General features: G+C 48.8%; 1 protein-coding gene across 4 annotated transcripts in view; it reads right to left on the bottom strand.

Annotated features, from left to right (window-relative positions):
- CORO2B (coronin 2B) overlaps nucleotides 1-21,293 on the bottom strand; it is a 151,362-nt gene that overhangs the window by 93,977 nt on the left and 36,092 nt on the right. Inside the window, exon 1 of one of the 4 annotated variants that reach the window (XM_077939633.1) lies at nucleotides 3,647-3,793. The exons of 2 other annotated variants lie outside the window; for them this stretch is intronic. The gene's annotated coding sequence lies outside the window, so the exon portion shown is untranslated. Of the gene's footprint in view, nucleotides 1-2,988; nucleotides 3,405-3,646; nucleotides 3,794-21,293 lie in introns of those variants that run through there. One more of the 4 variants, XM_077939635.1, reaches the window with a different exon arrangement.

Below are 21,293 nucleotides of genomic sequence, written 5' to 3'. Positions count from 1 at the left end.
ACCGTCTGCTGGCTTTGTTGTAGTTTCTCTGTTCAAATAAAAGGAGGCCCATCTCTCAGTGCCCCAAATGAGAAAGGAGAAGCTGAAGTTCTTTATATTACTGCTAATCATTTTGGGTATAAAAAGGGGTAATAAATCAACTTGCCCATAAATAAATAGATCCCAGGCCCCATGCACAGAGCTTATTTGGAGATAAACCCTTTGCACTGTCCACCCTGTGCTGTCCCCAAGGAGAGAGAGAGAGAGAGAGAGAGAGAGAGAGAGAGAGTGTGTGTGTGTGTGTGTGTGTAGGAGTAACTATTTCCTCTAGGACTTTGGAAACAATTCAAGGGGCCTCACCAGCTGAGGGTCTAGAAACCAGAGCAGAAACTTGTTTTTTTAAATTAAACAATGTTACTGAGGAAATCAATGGGTTTTGTTTGAAAACATCCGTGATGACTGTCTCATGATGTTCTCCACCTCTCACTCACTGCCTTGTAAAAAGAATCCAGTAAGCCGGGCGCGGTGGCTCAAGCCTGTAATCCCAGCACTTTGGGAGGCCGAGACGGGTGGATCACGAGGTCAGGAGATCGAGACCATCCTGGCTGACATGGTGAAACCCCGTCTCTACTAAAAAATACAAAAAAAAAAACTAGCCGGGCGAGGTGGCGGGCGCCTGTAGTCCCAGCTACACAGGAGGCTGAGGCAGGAGAATGGCGTGAACCCGGGAGGCGGAGCTTGCAGTGAGCTGAGATCCGGCCACTGCACTCCAGCCTGGGTGGCAGAGCGAGACTCCGTCTCAAAAAAAAAAAAAAAAAAAAAAAAAAAAAAAAAAAAAAAAAAAGAATCCAGTAGTTAATTTAGGATGCAGCAAGGAAAGAGGAGTCTTCTTGGGATCTGTGACCAACAGTTCCCCTACAACGCCCTACAACGCCTTCTGTTCCCCCAATTCACAAGGGAGGCCACCTCATTCTAGGTGGTCGCGTAGCATTCCACATGACCGTCCAGCACACAGCTCTGCTCCATAGGAGTGATCCACACTCAATGGTGACAGCTAAACCAGCCAGCTCCTCCCCTTGAAGGGTTTAAATGTGGGCTACATTGCACCACTAGTTGGTGGCAGAGGCAGAAGCCATAAGCAGAGGGAAGCGAGATGGAGAAGAGGTCAGAGAAGAATGTAAAGGGGATCACTGTAATTTTTAAAATAATGTTAGTGCACTGTTCTGCATTTACTAGGTGTGACCTTCCTGCTGTTCCGCTAAATCACATCCATTTATTGGCCAGGCATGGTGGCTCACGCCTGTAATCCCAGCACTTTGGGGGGCCAAGGCAGGCAGATCACTTGAGGTCAGGAGTTTGAGACCAGCCTGACCAACATGGCGAAACCCCATCTCTACTAAAAATAAAACAATTAGCCAAACATGCTGGCGTGCGCCTAGAGTCCCAGCTACTCAGGAGGCTGAGGCATGAGAATCACTTAAACCCGGGCGATGGAGAATGCAGTGAGCCGCGATCATGCCACTGCACTCCAGCCTGGATGACAGAGCAAGACTCTGCCTCCAAAAAACTACAAAAATACAAAATAAATAAATGATATCCATTATCCAGGGAGAGTTCAGACTGTTAAAGCAGGACTCAAACAAAGTTACATTCCGACTTCCAAGATAGGATTCTGCAGCCACAAAATATCTTAAGAGACAGAATTGTTGACAGATGACTTTTCTTAACTCCCGTCTCTCCATGTTAGCAAATGAAGAGTCCTGTCTGGCTGACTCCATCACAGGGAGGTCCTGGCTGGACACCAGGAGGAAGGGGAAGTCTCACCCTTGCAGCCTGCAGGACTGTGGGATGAGAAGGGAAGCAGAAACAGATACATGGATGTTCAGGAGTGTGCTTGGAGTTCCTGTACTTTGGGCCAGAACCTCAGGGGAAAATGTGTTGAGGGTGCTCTGAGAACACAGGAGTGTCTCCCCAACCTACTGGTTGAGATTCTGGAAGGAGAAAGGACACTATTACAAGCAGTGGGTCAAACAGAAGTTGGCTTCACTGAATGAGATGGTGAGGGGTGTGGCCAGAGAGCCTGGAGCATGCCCTTGAGCCTCCTTTAGCGCCTGGCTGATGGAGAGGACGCAGCAGTCTCCGCACAGCCCCGAAGCAGGGTGTGGAAGGTCTGAGAGCCACAAGCTAGTGCGAGGTTGGCATGGGCAGGGGCAAGGTGCGGGCTCAGAGGCTGTTAGGGAGACAGTTTAGGCCTGGGCAAGATGTAATGAGATTCGGGTTCTGAAATCTGCAAGACCAGCCAGGGCCCCGCTTGGGATGCACCCCACTATCAGGGCCAAGAACAAAATGAAGCATGAGTTCGTCAGCTGCAGACATCAGCAGGAGATGCCCAAAGAATGCTCTGGGAGAGGACAGACCAGCCACACCTCAGGGGCATCAGTCAGGACATGTTTAAGGTCCACTGGGGAGCTAGGGCCCTTTTCCTCCAACCCTTGAAGTCACATGAGCCTGGGCCATCTCTATCCACAGAGGCCAGGGGAGGAGGAGTTCTGAAAGGTGATGCCTTTGGAGTCATCCAAGCAGATGTCAAATTACCCCCACCTGGCACGGTGGTTCACACCTGTAATCCTAGCCCTTTGGGAGGTTGAGGTGGGTAGATCCCTTGAGGTCAGGAGTTCAAAACCAGCCGGGCCAACATGGTGAAACCCCATCTCTACTAAAAATACATAAAAAATTAGCTGGGCATGGTGGTAGACGCCTGTAATCCCAGCTACTCAGGAAGCTGAGGCAGGAGAATCACTTGAACCTGGGACCAGTGGAGGTTGCAGTGAGCCAAGATCACGCCACTGCACTCCAGCCTGGGCGACAGAGCGAGACTCCGTCTCAAACAACAACAACAACAACAACAACAACAATTATCCCCCAAAGGGTGAGCCTTTACATCATAAGTTACTGAATCAGACCAACTCCACTGGACCGAGCTGAATGCGTTTTATCACGGCTACCTACCAGGTGGGGCTCCCGGATGACACCAGACAAGCTTCAGAGGAAATAAACTTGTATCTTCTTTGCACATCCAAGTTGTCAGGGCTGCCAGCTAAGACCATGAGGGCTGTACCCTGCACAGATGGGCCGTGTGGATGAATAGCACCCAAGGAGTTATGCCACATGGGGGCTGCTGGTGCAGGAGGCACTCACATCACCACCCCAGAGACCCCACTGCGGCAGTCAAGATAACGGAAATCTGAGTACCTTCTAGCTCTGAAATTCCAGGCATCTGAGGCCTGAGAGCCTGGGCGGCCTGGCTGCTGGTCACTCTCTAGCCCAGACTCCCTCATTTACTAAAGGTCAACAGAATCCGTTGCTAGCAACCAACAGAGAGCCTGCTCCAGTGATGCTGAGGGGTGGCATGTGGCCCTCCCTGGTGGCCATCAGGGCTATTCCAGCAGCCTGTTTACACTGACTGCCAGGAGCATCTCCTCCTCTCCTCCTGGCAACTCAGGAGGGGTTGTCTGTGTGCAGGCGTCCGCACCTTCTCTGGTGTGGCTACTGATGTCAAGCAGTAAATGAACTGGCCCCACGGGGTCTCTGACCATCCCATCCCCAGGGACCTACCCTCCCCTGAACACCTGCGGCATTTCCTGGCTGCCACCCTGCCCCCTGGCACCTGGTGTGTACTTCAGGGTTGACTGGTTCTCTTTACACGTGTTGAGATTAACTTCTCCCGGACGCTGTAAGCTGGGCCCTGGTGTCAGCTCTGAGAGCTGGAATGCACAGGAACTCTAAAGGTTGCCAACTTCCTGGCTGAGATTCTGGAAGGAGAGAGGACACTGTTCCAAAGTGGGCCAAACACAGGATGGCTTCACAGACAGATACGGGTTTAAATCCTAGTGCCACCATTTACTAGGTATCGACTGGACAAATTCATTAACTTTTTGGAGCTTGTGTTCTCATCTATAAAATATTATAAAATGTATAACAAGCCCTAGACAAGTTCATTAACTTTTTGGAGCTTGAGTTCTCATTTATAAAAATGGGGGTAATACTGTCTCCTTCTCAGGACAACCTCCATCCTCTTGGTCTTCCTCACAATGCCCTATACATGGAGACTGTCCATAACCCACTGACGGGCAAGTGACTGGCCTTTCACCACTTCAGAACCTGGACATCCAGGTGTTCCCTGGGAGCACAGGGACAAGCTCCTGGAGAAGGGAGCAGGCAGACCTGCTGACTGGACTTGTACCTGCCATTCCCAGCCCCACCCCCACCACTGCCCTGCACGACCACAGGAACACCCCTCACCCTTGGGAGAGGGCCCAAGACCCAGTTCTGGCCAGTGAGACATAGGAGGAAGTCCCCTAGGGGGCTTCTGAGAAGATTTTTGTCTCACTAAGGAGAGAGACATAAGAAAAGTTCTTTCTTGGCATGCTGGCACACACCTTTGCTTGCTTCCTGCCTTTGCTTGCATTTGAGGAGGTAAATCCTGGCGTTCTGGAACCCATTTTGTGGCCAAGAGGTAACAAGCCTACAACCAAAAGGCCAAAATGAGGAGAAGACAGACCAGAAGCACAGAAGAGGCCTGGGTCCTTGATGACACTGTGGAGCCACCAACCAAACCTAGGACCTCCTTCCTCTGCAACTCTTATTTGAAAAACCATGAAAATCCTATAGATTGAGTCAGTCTTGGCTTTCTTTGTTACTTGCAGCCTAAAGCATTTCAACTGATGGAAATAAAGAAGAGAGGGAGAGGGTAGCAGATCTCTGAGTCTTTGGACACTGCCTGTGACCTGTCCCCATGAGGTCTCTCTGCCCCCACAGCAAAGAACTTTGCTATTTTAAGGAGGCCCAGAGACCACAGAGCCCCACTCAAGCCTAGCAGGCCTGCTCCTGCCAGGAACAAAGAAAACCATTTCGTTTCGAGGTTTTCTCTCATCCTTCAGCACAGTTCCTTGGGGTGTGCTGATGCAGCTGCCTGTGCCTGCCATGCAGTTGCTGGAAAAGTTGCACAGCTCAGGGGATGATAACAATGACCACTTGGGTCAGGGGGAGCAATAATCAGGTTCATACTGCCCGTTGCACACGACCACCCCACACAGCATCCCCTGGGTCCAGCAACACTGCCGAGCCTTGAAAGGAGATTTTTTCCCTCTTTTTCTTTCTTTATTCCACTGAATGATGTCATTGCTACAGAAGCCATGAGGAAGAGGGGTGGAGAGGAAAATGAGGTAATGGATGCAGAACATCTGGCACGGTGCCTGGTGGGCACTGAGCAAACACCAGCACCCTCCCTTTTCTCTTCCAACATGATGGCAATGCTGGGTGACAGAACACAGCATCAGGCAACTCCTCCAGGGCAGCGGTGCCTCTGGCGGGGCATTACCTACCTTTTTGGATTCCTGGTTTTTAAAGGACTCTTTCTACTGGTGTGCTTTTCCTTCATGGTGTCCACTTAGACGTAGTGCATGTGTATGCACACAGCACACACAGACACACACACGCATGAACACACACACACACACACACACACACACACACACACACACACACGCTGGTTTAAGAGCCCAAGCTCCTGACTCCACAGCGAGGTCCCAGTCATCAGGTCAGGGTTCTCAATTAGCTTCTGCCTCAGCCTCATCCAGGTCCTCCTGATCTGATCCCCACTGAGGCTGCTCCTGTCACTGACCCTCCTGCTGGTCCCCTGTCCATTTCATAAGGACATGCGGAGGCCCTGGGAGCTGCTCAGTGCACAGCTTTTCCCTGCACATCGTTTCTTCCCCAGCACCTGGGCTCTTTGTTTGGGCCCTCCTGGTTTCTGTGAAAGTCAAAGCTGTGGTTGCCTGAGTACCAAACCACTGGCATAGTCCGGCCTCTGTCAATCCACCTCCGGGGATAAAGTCTCTCTCCTCACCTCTTCCACCGAGTCAGGACCACTCCAGTCCACAGGGCACTTTTATGAGAATAGAGAAAGGTGCCTCTTCCTCCAGCAGAATCAGCTCCAGGCTCAGGGAGTGGAATGTGGACTGGATTTCAGACCCCATTTACCCCCTGCCAGGTGCCTTTGTGCAGGGCACAACTCAGACAACCGTACACAGCAGACCTGCAATGGAGTCTTTCCAATTATTCTCCTGAACTTCTGAACTAAATGATTTTCTCAGACATTGACTCATTCAGAACTACTCCAGAATTTCCAATGTGGACCAGCCCCGCTGATGGGGCAACAACTTTGCAAAACTCCAAGACACATTCAGCACTCCCCAGCATGATCCCATGGCTCCCCCAGCAGACCTCGCTGGCCTCACCTTCCTGGCTCTCCTCTGCTAACTCTAAATAAAGTTACAGCATCTCTGCTGTCCAATTACAATTCATTCCTCCCTGCCCCATCTGGAGGCAAATGGCACATCTGTCCCAGGAGACCTGCTGGTCCCTCCCTCCCACATTCTCATCCTGCCCTTTCCCCAGCTTGCCTTATCTTCCACATCACATGGGAAACTGAAGGCATCCCTCTCAGCAGAAAGTCTCTTGTACCCAGCAATGCTTAGCCTCAGGGAATGAATGGAGAGGCTGGGTGAGCCCATGTAGACTCCAGAGGAGGCAGGAAAAGCCCTGGGAAAAGGCCTTTCTCTATTAGCTACTGTCGTGAGCAAGTTGATCTACCTTTTAGGACCCCATTTGTGTATCAACTGTGGTGATAATAATGGTGCCTCCTCATGGAGCTGATGTGGGGATTAAATGAAAATGCATGTACAGTGACTGTAACATTACTTGGCTCATACCATGGGCTTAATACACGTAACTATTGTAAAGTCCTTTGACTCACCTGTTTCTATCCCCTTGTTATAAAATGGATAAAGTGATATGTTACATATTTTAATGTATTTGACAGTTAGTGGTGTACTTGCTACATGTTAGGTACTATTCTAAGCACTTTGCAAATACTGCCTTCCTTAGTGTTCATCACAACCCAGTGAGGCAGACGCTATTATCTTCCCCATATCACAGGGGAGGAAGCTAAGGCACAGGCATTCAGTAACTTGCCCAAGGTCATCCAGGCAAGAAGGGACAGAGAAAGGATTCAAACCCAGGCCTTCCACTCCATAGGGTGTGTGCTTAACTGGGCTATGGGGTTTCTCTGTGACTCTTGTGAGAATTAAATGAGGTCATGCCTGCTAAGTGCTTGGCACGTAGAAGGCACCGGAGATTTGGTCATTATGGTAATGTACCATTATTGTTGAATATTTGTAATTGTTATTACTAATATATGCAAAGCCCCACCCAAATTATGCTGCCCCTTCCCCTTTTCTTCCTCTCTCCAGCACTGACGTTGCTGGTTTGGGTGGTGGTGGGGTTGGAGGAGGTGTCTTTATGGAAGGCTGTGTTTCCAGTTTGGGGGCAGGGAGGGAAGATTTTGGGTATAGACGTAAGAGTGAGCAAACTCCCTCAGCACAGAGCCTCATCGAACTGGTACACTAGAAGCTCAGCAAGTTATGTTAGCTACAATATGGGGAGGCGTGGACATGGGGATACACCAGGGTGTGTGGGGCAGGAAGGAGGCTGTACCCGTAAGCCTGAGGGTCTATGGCAGAGGTAAGCAGACAGAGGGAGATGAGGCTGCCCCTGCAAGATTCAGCTCAGCCAATAACCGAGTCACCTAATATAATCGTACAGGCTCAGAGCAGAAGCCATTGCTTGCTCACATCTCCCCATCCCATCCTGCAGATGAAGACCACACTTGTCACAGTGCCTCTCACTCCACCGTGATGCAGAGTCTCCTCTCCCACGAGCTCCTTATGCTATAGCCAGGCTCTCCTTATTGTCCCAGGCACGTGGTTACCTCCACCTCCCCAACCCCAAGACACTCCAAAGAGATGCCTGCCCTCTTCTCTCTGCACCCTGGAATTTTACTCATCTCTCTCCCAACACACACCTTCCCTGACCACCCCCCACCAACACACTCTTTCTTCCTGGGGACCCATCTGCACTTGAAGGTCCATAAACCACCCTCAGGCACTGAGGGCAAGCTGCCCTGCCCTGGTGCATTGCTTTTCCCGTGTTCAGGTCTAACTCTAAACTCCTTGATGGTTGGGATGATGTCTTAAGTCATTTCTGAATCTCTCATATGAGACCAGCACAAGATCAATACAATAATGAATACACAAATGTGAAGTAAAACAAATAAACAAATAAAAATAAAATTTTATAGGTAATGCATTTAGAAGCAGCTTACAGGAATTACCTAATTTGGTCCTCATTATCCTCATGAATTTGACATTATTGTGCCCATTTTGCAGATGTAGAAACAGGCAGAAAAGAGGTAAGTACCTTGCTAAGGACCCCCAGTTGGCAGTGGTGGGACTGGGAGCTAAACCCAGGAGTCTCACTACACATCCTGTGCTCAGAGCTACCCTTTGCACTCTCATTGGCCATTGATGAGTGACTCAGTGATGACACCTGACCTCTGCCTACTCTTCAAACTCATGACTTCCCCAGGGAAACTGGCAGGGAGAGGTGCCTGGGGGCTGGGGCCTCAGCCTCTGACCAGACCTCCTGGCCTCTCCGGAGCAGTGGTTCTCAGCCCTCACTGCTTAAATTTGCCCGCAGACATGTTTTTTCATAAGTACTGACACCTGGGTCTCTCCCCAGCCAACAAAATGGACTTGATGATGGGGCCTGAGCCTCTGTATTCTTGAGCTCCCCACAGGGAGAATGAAAAGCCACTGCTTTAGAAGCAGTGATTCCCGGGAAGACTCTGAGTCTCTTGCTCCCTCCTCCCCTCACTCAAAGGCTGGGAGTCCTGCATCTGTGTCAGCCAAGTCCCTGGCTTCTCCCTTCTGTCCACATCACTTGTCCCCAGAGGGCACAGGGGAGAAAATCTGTCTGAATCTCTAGCACTCAGGACCACATAAGCCACACGTCATGAGACAGAACTCAATCTAGCCAGCAGCTAGCAGCCAGCACAGTGATTAAGCATGTTCTAAATTAGTTGCCAACATTTTTTAAAAGTCAGGATCTTTAAGAAAAACTCAGACTTCTTTCTTTTGTTGAAAAATAAAAAATCAGAAACTACTATGCACCCACATCCCCACTGCAGCCCCTTCAGGAGGGGAGGGGATGCTCAGTTACACCCAAGCCCCCTCCTGCATTACGGTTCTCATCTGAGCCCTGTAAGCACTGGAACTACGTGCCCTCGCAGCAGCACGTAGTAGGAAAATTTTTAAAAAACTGCTGACGAATGAGTCTTTTTGACTTTTGAAGCAGCCTGTGCAGAAAGATTTACATATGAATCAAACAAATTGCATTTCTTGCTAGACAGCATTTCTGGATGAAAGCTAGAAACAATTAAATTACCCCAGGAAGAAAAGCTATGGCACATCCACAGGATGAAACACAAACTCAGCAATAAAAGGAGCAAACTACTGATACCCACAACCCCACAGATGACTCTCAAATACAGTAAAGCTGGGCCGGGTGTGGTGGCTCACGCCCGTAATCCCAGCACTTTGGGAGGCCAAGGTGGGCAGAGTGCTTGAGCTCAGGAGTTTGAGACCAGCCTGGGCAACATGGTGAAACCCTGTCTCTACAAAAAATACAAAAGTTAGCTGGGTGTGGTGGTGTGCACCTGTAGTCCTAGCTACTTGGGGTGCTGAGGTGGGAGGATTGCTTGAGCCCAGGAGTTGGAAGCTGCAGTGAGCTGTGTTCAGACACTCCAGCCTGGGCAACAAAGCAAGACCCTGAGACCCTGTCTCAAAAACACCCAACAACAAAAAAGAAAAAAACCTGTAAGCGGAGTGCACAAGCAGGTTCAAAGGCTACATACCCAATGATTCCATTGATATAATATTCTGGAAAAAAACATCTTCTACAGATGGAACACGGATGAATGGTGGCAAGGCCTGGGGGTGGGAGGAAGGCCTGATCACAAAGGGGCAGGAGGGGATTTCAGGAGGCAGTGGAGATGTTCTGTATCATGATAGTGATGGTGGTTACATGATTGTTTGCATTTGTGAAATGCATAGAACGGGACACTAAAAAAGATGATTTTTTTTAATGCATGTAAATTATACCTTGAAGAACCTGAGTTTAAAAAAATTAGCTGAAGAAACATTTGTCCCCGTTCTAGATACAGAAAGTTGCATAAAATAAACTGTGGAGAAGCTTCAAGTTTAGAGATTCCTAAACCCTGCAGGCAGCTGAGAAGACTGGGTTCCCTCAGCATAATGCAGCAGCGTGCTCGGGCCGCCCACTGCAAGGAGGCTCAGGAACAGCTGAGTGTGGTGCAGAGGAAGGGACCCTGGGCATACAGTCACTTGTCCTGCAGTGTCCTTGACTTTGGGCAGGAGTGGTCTTTGACCACTAGCACTGGAGTTAAAAACAGAGACACGGCCAGGTTCAGTGGCTCGTGCTTGTTAATCCCAGCACTTTGGGAGGCCAAGGCGGGCATATCATGAGGTCAGGAGTTCAAGACTAGCCTAGCCAACATGGCAAAACCCCGTCTTTACTGAAAATACAAAAATTAGCTGGGTGTGGTGGCGTGCCCCTGTAATCCCAACTATTCAGGAGGCTGAGGCAGGAGAATCAGGAGGTGGAGTTCGCAGTGAGCCGAGGTCATGCCATTGCACTCCAGCCTGGGTGACAGAGCGAGACTCCATCTCAAAGAAAAGAAAAAAAGCCAAAAAACAAAACAAACAGACGCCCAGCCCCACCCCAGATCTAGTGAATTAGAATCTCTGGGCATGGACCCCAAGAACCTTTGGGTCTGATGTTTGAAAAGCCCCTAAGGTTATTTGGATGCACAACTAATACATCACATATTAGTTTTAGGCCCAAGAGACAGTAGTTCCTAACATCAGTTCCAGGCTGGAGGAAACACTGAATAGTACCTTTCACAGACTCATGTGGTGCTGATCACCATTGTTATTCGTGTTGGTAGTTGTGCTCACTGTTGACTCGAATATCATTTTTGTTGTTGTCGCTGGTTTTAGAGACGTGGTCTCACAGCTGTCCAGGCTGGAGTGCTGTGGCGATCATAGCTTAGTGCAGCCTCAAACTCCCTGGGCTCAAGTGATCCTCCCGCCTCAGCCTCCTGAGCAGATGGAACTGCAGTCTCACACCACTGCAAGTCTTGTGCCATGGCCGATTCTAATATCTGACATTGGTAGAGTGGTGCCGCTAGTTTACAGAGCACCCTGACATGGATTACCTGACTTAAGCTGGGCAGCTGGCTTTATTTTTTATCCTCATTTATGGGATGAGAAGACAGAATTAGAGGTTAGGTCACCTGCTCAAGACAGCACAAGAGCAGGACCTGCCACCCCAGTCCTTTGAGTCCATCTCAAGTCTCTTTCCATCACCCAGTCTCTAGGGTTGAAAATCCTCCTTCCTGTTGGAGGCTGAACTGAGGAGGGCTGGGCAGAGAGCAGGAGGAATGAGAAAGGGCGTCTTCCCAACAGAGCAGTCAAGGAATCTGTGCGACCCATGCTGAGCTGCAGAGAGAAGCTGCTGTAATCCGTGGTGTCGACAATGGAGGGGCTGGGGCTGCTCAAACACACCCGCCTCCAACCTCACGCTTTGCAAGTGGCACAAACGGGGATTACCCAGGAGCCGTCATCCAGCACGCGGTAATCCTCACCCAGCCCTGCCTGCCCTCCCACCCGATGCTGCTGCTCCTGGGAGCAACAGGCTACTGGATGCTGGGATGGAGACGCCCAACAGGATTTCTGGAGCAAAGGAACCTGAAGCTGCCCTTGGCTTGTCCCACCAGGGGACTATCATACTGCCCTGAGATGACTTCTGGTCCTCCAGCCTCTGTTTACATGCAGGGTGGGAGAGGCTGACCTCACTCACTTCTGGCTCTTTGGGATGGGATAGGGTGGGGGTGAGGAGGTGGTGTAAACACAGCTGTGGGTGGGGCAGACTGGAGGTCACTTATGTTAGGCTTCCACATGCATGGACACTGCCAGGGCTTCCACGTGACCTTCCAATGGTGGTGCAAAGCACCCAGGGTCTGCGTCCAGCAGCTTCAGTCAAGGCCCCTGCTGTATCGCTCTGGCAAGTCTTGATGACTTGATTCAAGAGGCAGCATGGGCCTGGGGTTAAAAGAGCCAGGCCGGTTCCTTGCTGTGTGACTCTAAGCAAGAAATATCACTTCTCTGCTTCCTCATCTTTTTTAAATTTAAATTTTATTTTCTTTTAATTGAGACAGATTCTCACTTTGTTGTCCAGGCTGGAGTGCAGTAGCGTGATCTCGGCTCACTGCAACCTCCGCCTCCCAGGTTCAAGTGATTCTCCTGCCTCAGTCTCCGGAGTAGCTGGGATTACAGGTGCCCACCACCACACCCGGCTATGGTTCTCATCTTTAAAAGAGGGGCGATATTAATAGGGCTTACCTCCTAGGGCTGATGTGAAGATTAGATTCCCTAAAGTATACAAAGCACCAGACACATGCTAAGTATCTATAAATATCAGCCATCACCATCACCACCACCATCCTGTTTCCCAGTCTGTTCAATGGGATTCATCCTAATCTCTTCTGCCTACCTCACAGAGGCGTTGTGAGTTAAGGTCAACAAAACTATAAACTCTGAGAAGACAGAGCCTGTGTCTGCCTTGGTCCTCTGTTACATCCCCAGGATTCAGAATAGTATCTGGTAGTAGGGGTGCCCAGCAAATATCTATGAATGAATGAATGGCGTGTGGGGGTGAATCTAGTGATTCTGAAGGTGCTCCAAAGGGCTGAGCTGCTTTTGTTTCTAGCGAGTAGTCAGTGAGGTCCAACAATAGGATTTGCTGCATTTGGAGGTTGTGAGTTCCCCATTGCTGAAGGGCAATTAAAGAAACTGGAGGTCACTTGGCACAGGTGTCAGGGATGGGACTCACATAGCAGGTTTAGGTGGAACTGAATGACACTGGAGAATCCTTTCCAACTCAGAGTGAATTACAGGCTAACTCACCCCATACCAAATCCCCGTGGCCTTCAACAGCCTCAGGCATGTCTTGCCCAGTCAGCTCACACTCAAGGGAATGTACAACCAACCCTCACATCCTCACACTGCAGTCACACAGTCCACCCACCTGGGCGGTCTCAAAACACGCCCATGCCCCCACACACTCCACTTCCACATGCAGTCACTCACCCAGCAGCATTGCCATAATTGTCATTAATGTACGGAGCACCAACTACAAACCCGGCTATGGGTTAAGTCCTTCTCCAACTTCATCTCATTTAATTTTCACTCCTAAGCAAAAGAGATTATCCCCATTTTAAAGATGGAAAACCAAGACTGAGAAGGTCAAATAGTGGCTTACATTTACAATCCCAGCACTTTGGATCGGGAGGATCACTTCGGGGTGGGAAGATCACTTGAACCCAGGAGTTTGATACCAGCCTGGGCAACATAGTGAGAACCTATCTCTACAAATAATAAGAAAATCAGAAAAATTAGCCAGGCACGGTGGCATGTGCCTATAGTCCCAGCTCCTTGGGAGGTTGAGGTGGGAGGATCACTTGAACCTGGGTGGTCAAGGATGCAGTGACCCATGATTGCACCACTGCCCTCCAGCCTAGGTGACAGAGTGAGACCTTGTCTCAAAAAAAAAAAAAAAAAAAAAAAAAAGCGAAACTTGCCCAACGTCACATGACTGCCAAGGAGCTGAACTGGGCTTTGAACCCAGGTCTGTATTATCCCAAAGCTTGTCCTCTTGAGTCACATTGCCTCCCTATCTCAAACCAACAACCAAACCAAAGCAAGGCCAATCTGTTCTCACAAGGCTCTGGTAACCCACCCATCTGGAAAGGCAGAGTTATGAAGCCAGAGCCACAGTTCATTCCCATCCCAGGTGCACATGTGCTGGTCTCCAGTTCAGGCCAGTGTGGAACTCTGGGCAGGTCCCCTTTCAGGAATGCCTCCTCCTCATTTCCTCCTGCCAAACTCTATTCAATAGTACGGTACAGTTCAAATGCTTCCTGTGCTGCAAAGCCTCTCTGGTGCCTGAGAAAGAACTCAGCACTCCCTGCATCGTGCTTGCTCCAGGCCTCCATGCTGGCATGCACTGCATTGTTCCGTGGCTAATTGTTTATGTGTCTGCTTCCCCTAGCCAACTGAGTCCCATGGGGTCGGGGGCAGTGTCTGATTTGTCTGCGCCTCCATTCCAGCCACGAGCACAGGTCCTGGCACCTCCAAGATGCTCGATTGCTCATTAAACGCTGTGGCTAAATTGCTTATGGCCTGCAGGGTCCCTACACCTGCACTGGCAGAGTTTATGGTGGTCACACAGTTGAGAATATTCACGGCTGATCTCATCTGTCCACTCCAAGCTGAGTAACACACCCGTTAATCAGCAGGCAAGGAGAACATCTGTGGCTCCTTCAGAAAGTAATAGCTTCCCGGAAGTGGAGCAGCGTATAATAGGCCCTGTACCGTTCCCTGTGCTCCCAAGTGGAGCTCGGCCAGCAGACTGCCTTGCATTTACCCCAGAAGACTTTCTACCCTTTGTTGGGGGATTTCATCACAGAAACTGGCTCCCCGCCCAACCCTGCCTGACACGCACAGTAGGAAGGCCTGGAAACCTTCTAGCCCTGGTCCTGCCTGGGCTGGCTGAGTGACGGCAGGCACACTCCCTCTCTGGGTCTCAGTTTGTTTATCTGCAAAACAAAGAAATAACTACCCTACTATAGCTGCTTGATAAGACTCAGATTAAAAAAAAAAAAAAAAAGGAACGAGAGAATAAAGCAGAGAAGGCATTTTGGAAATATAAAACTGATTCAAAAGCAAGATATGGGACCAGGTGATCCCTAAACGCAGACTTTTGAATGAGGTTGGAAGGGGAAGACCCTTTTTACTCCTGTGGCTTAAAATAGCTTATCAGACTCATGGACAAGTGTTCTGTCCTTTCTGGGCCTCAGTTTAGTCATTTGTCAAACAAGAGGTTGAATGGAATCAGTGTTATCAGTGTTTTCCAAACTTCATAATTTGTGTACCACTGCCAACATGTTCTTGCCATTTCTACAAATCACCCGAACCATATCTATTTTAAAATTTTCTTTAAATTGGCTCTTTCTAACATTTAAATATCGGTACAAACATCATTCTAAGCAATTTAAGTCATGACATCACAGTTTGATGTCCCAGCTAATGTTTTTCCTAAAACACATTAAATAAATACACAACAATTAGGCCGGGCATGGTGGCTCACACCTGTAATTTCAACACTTTGGGAGGCCAAGGTGGGCGGATCACCTGAGGTCAAGAGTTCGAGACCAGCCTGGCCAACATGGTGAAATCCCATGTCTACTAAAAGTATAAAAATTAGACGGGTGTTGTCATGCATGCCTGTAATCCCAGCTACTCAGGAGGCTGAGGCAGCGAAGTTACTTGAACCTGAGAGGCAAAGGCTGCAGTGAGTCAAGACTGCACCACTGCACTCCAGCCTGGGTGACAGAGTGAGACTCTGTCTCAAAAGAAAAAATAAGAAAATATATAACTCCACTTTCATCTTCTATAAAATGAGAGTGATGATGCCAGTACTGTCCACCCAAAAAGGAGAGAACACAGCAGGGAAAGACCTAGAGTTTATCTGGTCCTACTATTCACTCTGAGTTTGCTGAGAATGAACACGTGCACACACACATGCATGCACACACTCATATATATGTACATATATATGTATGCGTGCATATATGTATGTGTACACATATATATACACACACACACACACATTTACACCCAGCATTTACAATTACACCCAACCATGTTTATTCAGGCCCCACTGAGACTATCTTGTGTACTACTGGTGGTCTATGTCCATTTTTGAGAAGCAGAGGGAGAGAGGTCCCTGTGGAACATTTCCAGCACCAACAGTCCAAGGTTTACATCCATGTGATGCACACACCTGGCACCAGCACCACGACAGAAGCCCCGGGGGATGATAAGACAGTCTAGCCCTCTAAGACCTTTCAATCTTGCACACACAAAAAATGCTCTCCAATTGCTTCAGTGTGTTTTATTTGTTTTTTATTTAAATCCTGCTCTAAGGCATCATACTAAAATGCATATGTTGCAGCAGGATGAAAATCTAAGTGATAAAATTCAGGCTAAAGGAAGGTGAGGGTAGGAGAACTAAGGCAAGGCAAAATGAGTATACAGAAGGCTAATAGCTCTTGAATGCTCCCTGGAAGAGTACCACAGATTGGGGCTCCGAGCTTCCTAGCAGTCAAAGTAAAAAGGAAAACATGATTCATCCTCCTTTCATTCTTGTTAATATGTGTTATATGAGCAACATCCTCAATTGCATCCCAAAGATAAATATGATGTAATGGTATCTGGGGCTGCTGACCTGACTAGGGAGATGCTGTTACCATCTTCTGATAAGTATCCCTGCCTCTCCTTAAGCCCATCTACTATGCTGATGCTGCTGTGACCCTCCCCTAAATAAATTTTTGACCACGTCACTTCCCGTTCTCAAAATCGCAAAATGTTTTCCTCTTCTCTACAGAATGAAATTTTAAATTTTCAGGCCTGTATTCAAACATCCCCTTGAACTAGCTCAAAGTATTTTTAGGGCCACATCTCTAGGAACCTCATATTGAGATCACAGTGTAACTGCCTGAATTCAAATCCTGGCTCCACCACTTAGTAGCCATGTGACCTTGGGCAAGTTACATAACGTCTCTGAGTCCCATTTTCCTCTTTTGCAACATGAAGAGATAAAAAGTCCCTGTCTTGTGCTCGCCTCAGCAGTACATAAACTAGAAAGTCCCTGTCTTGTAGGATTATTGAGAACCAAGTGTGATAACCCAGGAAGAGCGCTGCTCATGTGCCAGGCACATCAGTGCTATCTCCTCAGCTGTGCACTCACGCCTCCCAGCCTTTGATCACACTGTTGCTTCCATCTGGCTGCCTTTCCCCTTTTCCTGTTTACTCAAATCTTCTCACACATCTGGACTCAGCTCAAGTGCCACTTGAACTGGGAGCCTTCTGTGATTTCCCCAAATTAATGCATTTTTTGCTTTTTTTCCATAGCACATAATTTATATGTAATACAACATGTGTAATATATGCAGTGCTCAATCTGTGTTTCTCACACTGGAGGGTCACCTCCTACTAGTAGGTTATGAAATCAAAGTGGTAGGCTGCTACCAGCATTTTAAAAAAATGAAGCAGAGTAGAAAAGACTAGAAAATAGAATGCATATCATGACCTTTGGTTTTGTTTTGTATACATAACATGTATTTGTGTGTGTGTGTGTGTATTGGGTCACAACAAAATGATTTTTCTCACTAGCAACTATAGCAAAAAAGTCTGAAAGCCACAGCACTAACTGGGTTGCTGGAAGGCAAGGACTGACTCTGTTCAACTTCGTCCCCAGCACTTAGTAGGAAGCTTGGGACATAGTAGATGCTCAATAAATATTTATTGAAGTGAATTGAAAAATCTAGTGATCCAGAATGGCATGTTACTACGGCATTCCAGTAGCCTAAGATTCAAATGCAAACCCCCATGTTCAGCCACAATCTCTAAGGGCCCCATTCAGGCACAGGACTCCCCCACTGGGATAACAACCACCCACTGGGGATTTCAAGTTGAGGTTGTTAGAAGTGAGTGTAAGAGCATAGTATGGCTTAGTCCCTGCTTACCCAGGACTCCCTCTTAAGACTCCACTTTCATCTTCCATAAAATGAGACTGATGACGCCAGCATTGTCCACCCAACAGGGGGAGAACACAGCAAGGAAAGACCGAGAGTTTATTTGGTCCTACTATCCACACTGAGTTTTCTGAGAATGAACACACACACACACACACCCAACCACATATATATAGTCACAGACACACACATGCACACACGCACACATACACCCAACAACACATATATAGTCATAGACACACACATGCACACACACACACACTACCCTTCATTTTATAGGTGGGAATGTGGAGGTCCACTATGGGCAAGTGACCTGCTCAAGGTCACACAGCTGGCGAGTAGCACAGCTGGGACTAGAACCAAGTCCTTTGGTTCCCAGATCACCAGTGAAGGGAGGACAAAAGATACATTAAACAGAAAAGTGCTTGAAAAACACAGAAGAGTGAAAAGTGGTGTGAGCCTAGCTCCAAGATCTGCAGAGACAAGAGGCCACAGGCCACAGGCCACAGTGGCTGATGCACCTGTCTCCTCCTCATTGCCTCTGGGTTCCCACCCATCCCCAGTCCCCACTCCCCACAGCCACCAGTGTCAGGATATCACTCGGCCTGCTCCGTGGAGCCCAAGAAAGCCAATGTTGTTGGAAAGCACGGGCTTGAAGGCTGACAGATCTGGCTCTGTCTCAGTCTCAACAACTCCTGGACCATTTTTTTGACCCCTCAGAGCCCTGCTTCCTCATCTAGTGACCAGGGTTACTACTCTCCATATACATGGTTCTTGGGAAAATTAAATGAGACAAGGCAAGTTAAATACCTAGTGTTTGCAAACTTTACTTCCTTCCTTTCCCTTCTTCCTTTGAAACCCTTTATTTTATCCTCAGGCTTGTCTTCCAAATAAAACAAAACTCTGATTCAGCAAGGCTTCTCAGATCCATGTAGCTGGAATTAGTCTGGCTGTGTGTGTTTGGTTCCAGAACCAAATCCAGTTCGGCACACAGTGCCATCCCTCTGCGCACACCTGTCTGTCTCCCTCATGAGACCATGTGCACCCAAGAGGCAAGACCCAGCTCTCGAGGCCTTTGGTAACGCTAGGCCCTCGCCCATGGGAGATCTCGCAGATGACATGGGATTGCCTGCTTGCGCTGGGGCCCACGCGCTGACACAGCTGTACTCACCGCCTGTCAGAATCATTCGACCGCGGCCTGGAAGACTTGCACGATGGCCCACGGCACCCAGCAGGCGGTTTGAATCTGGATCCAGGGCAGCTGCCTGCTTTTAAGGGAGTGCAGCATGGCACTAAGGCCAGCACGCTGGGCAGCAAGAGACCTTGGTGGGACTGCGTAACCTTGAGCAAGACCTTCCCCTTCTGTTGGAGTCATAGTAAAGTTCCAAAATCTATAAATAAGACTAAAAATAACACTAAGTACTTTTCTGAGAAGAAACTAGGATGACCAGAGAGCTTTTTAAAGCTATACATTTCCTGCCCAAGATTCTTAACCCTTCATCCCCCCAATAAGTGCATCTGAGGTGATGGGGAAGAGGCAGAGGTATTATTTTGAAAAGGCTCCAGTGATAATTCTGATTAGCCATGTCCCCAACAGCAACCCAATTATGCCCATCATTATACTGTTTACTACAAAAGCACAGGCCATAGAGTCAGTCCTTGGGCAATTACTCAACCAGTCTGAGCTGGGTTCTTCCATCACAGAATGGAGAAAAGGCTTCATGTTGGACAGGGTTGCTGGGAGGAGGGAGCAAGCCGCTGCATGTAAACCACCCAGCAGGTCTGGCCCACAGTAGGTGTTCTATAAACGGCAGCCTCCTCCACCCTGCTCATCTGGGCGAAGTCTATGTCTCTATCAAGCAGTAAGCATCTAGGAAGGAAGGCTATGGTCTTCCTTCTTGTCTCAGTCCTTTCAGGCTTCTGTAGCAAAATACCATAAACTGGGTAGCTTATGAACAACAGAAATTTATTTCTCATGGTTCTGGAGGCTGGGAAGTCCAAGATTAGGGCACTGGCAGATTTGGTGTCTGGTGACGGCCCACTTTCTGATTCACTGATGGGCTTTCTAGCTGCATCCTCACATGGCAGAAGAAGCAAGGGCCTCTCAGGGGTCTAAGTGAACTAATCCCATTCGTGAGGCCTCAACCTTCATGATTTATCATAAAGGTGACTGGTGAATGACCAATCACCCCAAGGGCTCCACCTCTTGGTAACTTTAGGGGTTAAGATTTCAACATGGATTTTGGAAGAACACAAACATTCAACCACAGCATTTGTGCTTCTCATCTAAGCCTAAGCCACAGCCACTGGCTCAGGAATGGGCACATCACAAATACCTGAAAACCCTTTTGCATCCCACACACATTCACTGTGTGATTGGCCTACACCAGGCGCCCTGGGTTAGGAGGATGCAGAGGGGAGCAAGACCTGGCTGCACCCCTCAAGAGTCCTGGTCCAGGGAAAATGACTGATTCTCTGTCCACTTTGATTAGGAAGGATGACATTAGTCCTGTCTCATGAGTGCCCTAGGGAATTACTAACTAATTGGGGTCACAGTTAGTCAGAGATCCCCAGTTAATGACCAGGCAGTGCATCCTGAGTTGGCCTAGGAGCCCTGGGAGGTGGAGGATCATTTCTCTGGCTGCCCTGAACCTGAACTAAGCCATCACTCCTGCTTTAGCCAGGAAAGCCTGTTGTGGCACCCACAATGCCCTCACCTCTCTCCTCTCAGAGGCGGCATTGAGAAGCCCAGCTCCTGTACACAGCATCTCCACCATCCTACCCTCTCGCATCCCAGTGCCTGGTAAACAGGACTCTGTGGGGAGCAAGCCCCCACCCCACCCCACTTCTACACACAGGAGCTTTGTCCCAGCTGCTGCTGCATAATACATGGGCGCAGGCCCGGACCAGCCTCGGGACCATCTTGGACAACAGGCCCGTCACTAAGAGGCTGTGAGGGGCACAGCCAGGACACAAAGCACTCCAGTCAGAGCTGAGAGGAGCGGATAAAGGGCCCGCTGCAGCCCTGGATCCAGCCCCTCCCCCAGCACACAAGGCAGGAATGGAAAGGAAGCCGCTTCCCCAGAGGGCTCCTGGGAGTCCTGAAATCCTCCCAGGCACTTTCCAGCACAGCCTCCAGACACATCCTTGACCGTGAGGGCTCGGGCGCTTTCCTCTCATAACCCTCTGAAGTCATTCAGGAGCTCTCCTTGTCTTAGTCCCTATGTCTCTTCTTTAAAATAGTTTCTCCAGCAAGTTACTGACTTGGCAGGGTCTGGTATGCTCCTTTGTGTCTTAGTGGTGGTTTCTAATCTTGGTTGGCCCAGAGGCTCCTAATCTACCCATACCCATGCATCAGTGGGAAAACAATAAAGAAGAATAAGAGAGGGACATTATGAATCACCTCCCAGGTACTTCCTAAAAGAAGCTATGCACAATTTGATGTGATAATACGGCACCCTCCTTTTGCAAGATATTTAAATAGAACAAATCCACATGCAACTATCTCTACAGAAGCAGAATTGGGGACTTACATGTGTAACTGATTTAACAGTAAAAGTCTGGATGGTTTGTTTCTGAACCACTCTGATAACACATTAAGATGTGTTCACGAGTTCTCACTGGCACAGAGGCATATATTCTAGGGACCACTCCCAGAGATTCTGATTTGGGAGGT

This window comes from Macaca mulatta, chromosome 7 (assembly GCF_049350105.2).
Source record: "Macaca mulatta isolate MMU2019108-1 chromosome 7, T2T-MMU8v2.0, whole genome shotgun sequence".
Classification (NCBI taxonomy): domain Eukaryota; kingdom Metazoa; phylum Chordata; class Mammalia; order Primates; family Cercopithecidae; genus Macaca; species Macaca mulatta.
Note: the sequence above shows the minus strand (reverse complement) of the source record. Positions and strands in the feature narration are given on the sequence as shown.